This window comes from Physeter macrocephalus, chromosome 7, assembly GCF_002837175.3.
Source record: "Physeter macrocephalus isolate SW-GA chromosome 7, ASM283717v5, whole genome shotgun sequence".
In the NCBI taxonomy this organism is placed as follows: domain Eukaryota; kingdom Metazoa; phylum Chordata; class Mammalia; order Artiodactyla; family Physeteridae; genus Physeter; species Physeter macrocephalus.
This window is the reverse complement of record NC_041220.1, coordinates 61,899,326-61,907,078: the sequence shown is the minus strand read 5'-3', so window position 1 is coordinate 61,907,078 and position 7,753 is coordinate 61,899,326. Positions and strand designations below refer to the sequence as shown.

General features: G+C 43.6%; 1 pseudogene; it reads left to right on the top strand.

The window, feature by feature from the left end:
- The first annotated feature begins 4,826 nt into the window (after window positions 1–4,826).
- LOC102976095 (39S ribosomal protein L49, mitochondrial-like) lies at window positions 4,827–5,256 on the top strand (annotated as a pseudogene).
- Window positions 5,257–7,753: the final 2,497 nt, after the last annotated feature.

Below are 7,753 nucleotides of genomic sequence, written 5' to 3'. Positions count from 1 at the left end.
CAGGCGGACTCTCAACCACTGCGCCACCAGGGAAGCCCTAACTTTTTAAATTAAATCAAAATTATAGTTCAAATGAACTTTGGAAAACACCAACTCGTTTGATTATTTTAATCGAGCCTCTACAATAACCACTGCACTTTAATATTCAAAATTGACAGTCATTCTCTCATGTCACACAGTAGTATAAGTACAGAGACTATTCCTCAATACCTTCTGCAGAAACTATGACCCTACTAATGCCAAAGGGCAAGGCTGTTGATGACCAGACAGCAGGAAGCAGGGAGTCAGGCTGCCCTCTTTTTGAATGCTACCTCTCTTCTGACTATTGTATTGTGTTCCATGGTGTGGGAGGAGGTCAGCGGGAGGACGTGACTTCCGTTTGACCTGTGAACTGGACCTGGGCAGTGGAAGACTCCCCGCCCCCTTTCCGTCCTTGGGATGAACTTCTGCCTACCGTTCCCACAGTGGGAGCCGTTTTCAAGGATGCAGCCTTGAGAGAGCAATGTGTTGCTAAGATCTTCTGGACAGAATATGTGACTGACCCCCATTAAGGCCTCTATACAAAGTCAAGATTCTGGCGGGCAGGTGCAAAGATGTACTGGTCTAGCAGCCGCCCAAGATAAGCCTCGTATGTAATTCCCTAGCTTATTAACCTCGCCACCTACCTGGCGCGGCTGCCGCTTTCTTCGGTTTCTCCCCCACCTCCGTGAACAGGGGACAGTTTCAGATTTCACCTGGGAAGCTCCTGAGGGTGTCAATCAACAACGGAAGGGTCTGTCTCATTCTTCTGTCTCTCCTTGCCCTCTGTGTTCTGGGCCAGTTTTGAATTTCATCCGGGAGAAGTCCTGAGGTTGTGAACTAACATACGGTAAGACAGTTTTTTTCTATTTTGTTTCGTTTTTTAAGCTGAAATGTTTATCCTAGAGTATAAAATTGGAAGGTGGGAGTTTTAACTTTAAATGTTTGTTCTCCTATGGTCCACGGAAGAGTGATGAAACCTTTTTCTGACCCATTCTCATCTTCATTTCCAATTTGCTCTCCTCTCACTGTCCCCTGCCCTCAGTCCCCTCATCAAGTACTCCCTGGGGAGACTCCAACTCTCTCCATGTGCCGGGAGAATCTTAAGGGGGTCTTGGCCCCAGAGCTTTTCACACCTCTTATCAGCTCCCCTGTAGCAGATTTCAGCTGCCAAGGGCCTTACTTCTGCTTTGAGACTCCTGGTCTGAAGGGGTAGGAGGGAGGCTACTCTGCAGAGCTGCAGTGAGTTGGGGGATGTCTGACTTTGTTTCAGGCTCTCCACCAACAATGACTGAGGCTCTTTTCTTCCAGAATTTACCTAAGTACAAATATACTTTACATATCTTACTTTTCTTCCAAAAACCAATCTATTCCTAATGTGAAGAATATTAATACAACACTAATACACACCCATTAATACAACACTCATGTTAAGCTTCATAAAGTTGTAGTGTTCAAGTAATTAACAAGGAAGCCATTAGACCAAGGTGTCTCTAATGCCTGGGCTGCCTATGTAAACAAACCAAAACCTAAGCCAGAGTCAATTTCTGCAGATGCCTCAAGGTCAAGAAATGGAAACCCGAGAACAACCAATCACAAAGAGCCAACTAGGCTTTCCCAAATAAGGCAGGGTTTAAGCTACAGCCAATCAAATAATTTCCTTGCATTGTTTCTTCATCTGCTCTCTAAAAGCCTTTTCCTGGCTCCTGTTGCGGAGGGCACCTAATCATTTTCAGTTTGATGCTGCCTGATTTGAATCACTGTATGCTCAAAGAAACGTTTCAAGAGTTTAATCTACCTTAGTTTATCTTTTAACTATAGTATGTTATTATTTTTAATAGTGTGCAAGTATTATTGTGTTAAAGGAACACAGAGGTCATGGATTATTTATGTTGGTATTTAATAGTGTCGGATTGGGTCCGCAATAATACAAATGCTTTAAGCCTGCGTGCAGTTTTCCTCCCGGTAACGTGATGAATTTCAGTTCACCTTCCAAGACAGAAACCTGGGAGTCAAGGCTGTCTTCTTGTCCAGTCTAATTTGCCATTGTGCCCAGTTAATCCCACTTCACTGTTATCTCTTGACTCTGTTTTCTTTTCCCCAACCCCTTTCTTATACTATAGGACTACAGGATAAATTATAGACTTTGAATACAAGGTACTTTATCATCTGACCCTTGCCTACCTACTTTGTGGCCTCATTTGTAGCTACTACTCATTTGTGGTCATAAAAATACAGCACTCATGTTTCCTTCCGCAGGAAGCATAATTGACTGATGGCCCCAGATGCTGTCCTTCTGGATTCATTCTTGTGTTCATGTAAAGGCCACGTTTCCCAAAGCCTTCTCTCAGCCAAAGTCTGCAGAGCACGGGGATTTGTTCTAATGTGTGTCCATTCTTATAGTTACAGGAGTCCTTGAATAGGTGACTTTGGCCAGAGGACTCCCTGAGTTCTGCCTGGTGGAGACTTTCTTAGAACTGTGCCACATCTGAGACCCTGCCTATACAATCCTCCTCCATCCCTATCTCTCACAGGGGGCAGACCCGCATCACGATTTGAAGGCTTTTCCTACCTCCTCCAGCTCCTTCTCCTTCACAGGGTTTTCTCCCAATAAATCTTTTGTACATCTAATCCCATCTTGGCATTTTCTTTGTGGAGGACCCAAACTAACAAAAGTGGTGCCAGGAATGATTTGAAGAAAACTACAGGGACAAGTGGGGCTTTATAGCCAAGGAGCAAGGTGGGGGTCAGTGTATGGAAAATTACTAAGAAGAAACATCAGGCATAAGGAAGGATTCTGGTTAAACTGACTTGACAGGAATCTTGCTGAAGACAGGCTAGGGTGATCAGATATCACCTGGAGGATAGTGAGCAATGAGGAATTTGATCAGATACGGAGGGTGGAGGATTCTCTCTAAACTGACTTAATGGATTCTTGCTGAACTGGGTGTGCAGGCCTAGCCAGGATGGACACTGAAGCCCAAGGTCAAAGCCTAATTGAGAAGAGGGCTTAGAAGAGCCTGACTAAAGTTTGACCAAATAGAGAGTTTTTGTCCAACAGGAAGAAGTGATCACATATGTACTGCTACCTTTTTACTGCTAACGTGAGTAGGAAATATTAATCTTGTGTAGAATGCAGGGTGCAGAGAAAATCACACTATGATTTTATTAAGAGACAATAGCATTAAGTGGATCTTAAAGGCAATCTTGAGGGGAAAAGTAAATGTTATAGGAAATCCACATGCATTTTTTTTTGAAGGAGGTATAAAAAAGAGAAACAATAAACCAGTTATATCTTCAATACCTTAATCACCGAGGAAGCAGTAGATAAGTATTTTCAGAACCAGTAAAGGCTCCACTTTATTCTAGGAAAATGAATTACAGTGCTTGCTGCATTCACAACCCTTACATAGCTCTACCCATCTCCCTCACCCCCATACTCACAGCATATATGAAAAAGATAAGCCAAAACAGTCATATAATATAAAATAGCACCCTTGGCTACAGGTATTGGATTAGGAGCACTTGATCTAATGGCAGCCAGTGCATAGATCTGTCTGTAACCTATGACATGCATGACTTAGCATGAAATGATGATCTAGGCCAATCATATTCTTACTCCCACTTACTCCCGCTTACATGACTGAGAAAAGAGAGAATCAGACAGTTAATAGTGAGTTTGAAGCCAAAGATGCATAGAGAGAAGCCCTTGAGATAGAGGTATGGCAAATTAAATGTTTTTACGGGATATTATGGTGCCTTGTTCTACAAATTAAAGTTCTTAGTCAACAGGTATGGTCAAAACAAGACAACTTTTTCCAAAGACATTCAAAAGTTTATGAATTCCTACAAGTATAGATGTTCCAGAGCTTTATAATATTATAAATATATTTTCACAAATGAGTTTATTTTTAGATAATTTTTCACTTAAAAAGACACACTTTATTTTGTCTCTGACTTGTATTAGTCTTTGGTTTTTTTGTGATTGTCCTAAGATTCACAGGTTAACAGAGCCATTGATTTTAAACCATCGGCTTCAAGCTCCTATTTTATCTAACCTCTCATCAATAGTAAAATCTCTACCTCCCATATGCCTATATTACTACCTTGATAAACTCTCTGAAAGGGGAAATGAAGAGCATTGAAATAACTGGAAGACAGCAAGGATCTCACCATTAAGACAGAAAATTGTCATAGCTAACCATTTCCTGAATATTTGAGTTAGAAGTGTGAATGATCATGAAGAGTGTTGATATGTGAAGGGGTTTAATGTGTGTTTATGTTACACGTGTTTTTGTGCATCACTTAGACTGTGGGAGCTCAGAGAAATCTTGACCCCAGCAGCCAAATATTAGCATCACCTGGGGAGCTTTTATTTTTTTTTGGTTAATTAATTAATTTATTTTTGGCTGCATTGGGTCTTCATTGCTGTGCACGGGCTTTCTCTAGTTGCAGTGAGCGGGGGCTGCTCTTTGTTGCGGTACGCGGGCTTCTCATTGTGGTGGCTTCTCTTGTTGTGGAGCACGGGCTCTAGGCACGCGGGCTTCAGTAGTTGTGGCTCGCGGTCTCTAGAGCACAGGCTCAGTAGTTGTGGCGCACAGGCTTAGTTGCTCTGTGGCATGTGGGATCTTCCCGGACAAGGGCTTGAACCCGTGTCCCCTGCGTTGGCAGGGAGATTCTTAACCACTGGGCCACTAAGGAAGTCCCTGGGGAGGTTTTAAAAATACCCAGGCTTGGATCCTACCCCATAGCACCATGTCAGAATATCTGGGGATGGGATTTCATCAAATTCATTGAAAGATCTTCAGATGAGAACTGGTGTCCCACTGGGCTGCAGGCTATGGCAACTGAGCCAGACCCAGGGGCCTCCTGATTACCCCAGCTTCGTGGAGTCTGTGGATGAATACCGTTTTGTGGAACCAGCATCCAAAAGCTGCCAAAGCATGAACATTATCCCACTCCTAGAGGCCTCCCACCCAACCTGCCCTACTTTGTGCAGTGCTCTTGTATGCACAACATCCGGTCTACAAGGACATCATGCATGGAAACCGTCAGATGACTGTGATCCAGAAGGTGGAGGGGGACATTTGGGCCCTGCAGAAGGAGGTGGAAGATTTTCTGAGCCCGCTGCTGTGGAAGACACCTATCACCCAGGTCAATGAGGTGACAGGTACCCTTCGGGTCAAGGGCTACTTTGACCAGCAGCTCAAAGCCTGGCTCCTGGAGAAGGGCTTCTGAAGCCCAGCTGAGCAGCCTGCATGCCCAGCGTCCCCCTGAGACTGGAGTCCCGGGGATCTCAGGAGGATGGAAGTGGCTGTTGGAGCAGCTAGGAGAAAGGGGTACAGAGACTGGGGCTGAGGGCCTTGGAGCAGGCCTTGTTTGCATAAAGGAGGAAATGGGACTCTGTATAGGTGCCAGCACTGGAGGAGGGCTGTCTAATATTGGAGACCCACCAGGAACAGCCAAGCTAGGGGGGAGTGTTAGTACCCCCCCCCAACTTTGTCGTGTTCCTGCTTTCCCTTCATTGGAGCTCCTGGGACTCAGGTATTCCAGGTGCAGAGGTTGTTGACTGCCCCTCTGTTGGAAGCAATAGCCCAGCCCAGTTTACAGGAGGGTAACACAGGGCAGACCCACTGGGCACATTCCTTTTTTGGCCCGCAGACCCTCACTGCAGCAAAACATCACTGAGCCCTTGCTGTAGGTCAGACCCGACTTGGTAGAGGCTACAGAGAACACAACATGACTCAGACGTGGGTCCTGGAAGTCTTCAGTTCCAAATGTAGTGCGTGTCAGCCCCTCGGCTGACACAGGGTTCAGAGCCTGGCTCCCCTACTTGCTCTGACCTAAGGCAGGGTACTTAACCTTTCTGGGGTTCAGTTTCTTCATATGTAAAATGAGTATATCTTCCTAGTACCTTAATATTCAACACTGTGCCCAAGAACAGTACTGGCTTGTGTAAGTAAATCCTCACTCCTGGAGATTGCCGGCCACTCTCGAGTCTACGGCCTGAATTAAGAAAAAGGAGCGTGGCACACGGATCCTATCACACCAGTTCCACCAGTCATTAACGCAAGTTTTTATTTGGCTGTATATACAATTTCAGATATTAAAATTTGTACAATATTTACAAATTAAAACATCATCTGAAACTGTCAAAAAAAAAAGTTCTCCAGATGATTCTAATGAGCACCCAGAGTAGAGAACAACTGGACAATAGGAAAGAAACTATGTTTGTACATTTTATACATTTTTCCCAAGGCCAACTGCACTTTGAGTGCTTATTAAACATTAAGGGTTTCTCTATTGGACTAGGTCTTTTAGTAAACAGATGAGGCTTCAATTAGATAGCCAGTCATGCTATTCTATAGGGCTTTCAGTTTTCAAGTTCACATAGATAAGATGAACAGTATCCATGACAATGGCAGATGTGATTCATCCATTCCTTAGCTTTCTGTTTCCTTTAGGACATTCTGTTCCCTCGGATGACATTTGGGGCAACTCATACACTCTAAAAGCCTTCTGGCATAGCTGGTGATTTGAGCTTTTCTTCCTCTATGTCTTTTTAACTTTATAATCCTAAGGCTCTGCCTAATGTATGATATCAGTTCACATATGCTTTAAAAAATGACATTATATTTTCATGTTATGCTAAAATATACTGATGGATTAATTTATTCTTGAAGAATTTACTGAATATGTGTTTCATGGTCAATACTTAAAGGTTGATCCTTGCCCTCAGGAATCTTACATTCCAAGTGATGTTAGTACCCTATTTTATACCATCAAATCTATTTTATGATTTAGGTTCTCAAACTTGTATATGGTTCTGTATTAACCAAGGTTCTCCAAGGAAACAGAACCAACAGGATGTGTATATATAGAGAAAGAGACATTATAAGGAATTGGTGCACAGGATTACAGAAGCTGGCAAGTCCAAATCTGCAGTGGGGACCAGCAGGCAGAGACCCAGGAGAACTGATGTTCCAGTTCCAGCTCAAAGGCTGGCAGGATGGAGAACCAGGAGAGCTGTTAGTGCAGATGAAGTCCAAAGGCAATCATCTGGAGAATTCCCTGTTGCCTGGGGAGGCAGGCCTTCAGCTGATTGGATGTAGTCTAATTGGAGGGCAATCTGTTTACTCAAAGTTCACTGATTTAAATGCTAGTACCATCCAAAAACACCCTCCTAGCTAACACATAAAATTATACATCACAGGTGCTTAGAGCCGGTGATGATGATGATGATGATGATGCGTACACTATATTGTGTGCTTAGCATGTGCCAGACACTGTGCTACTCAGTGTACACCTTTTAATCCTCACATCAACCCTACGAGGGAATTACTGCTACTATTATCATTGTATAGACAAGGAAACTGAGACTTGTTAACAGTTAAATAACTTGTCCAAGCCACAGTTTGTAAGCCTTGGTTCTACAATTTAAACCCAGGTCTGCCTGGCTCATAGCCCTTGCCCTTAGCTACCGCAAAGCTCCACAAAGACGTTTTTGGAAGTTTCCTTTCTGCTCTCCTCTGAAGTATACTCTTTTTTTTTAGACATCTTTATTGGAGTATAATTGCTTTACAATGGTGTGTTAGTTTCTGCTTTATAACAAAGTGAATCAGTTATACATATACATATGTCCCCATATCTCTTCCCTCTTGAGTCTCCCTCCCTCCCACCCTCCCTATCCCACCCCTCTAGGTGGTCACAAACCACCTAGCTGATCTCCCTGTGC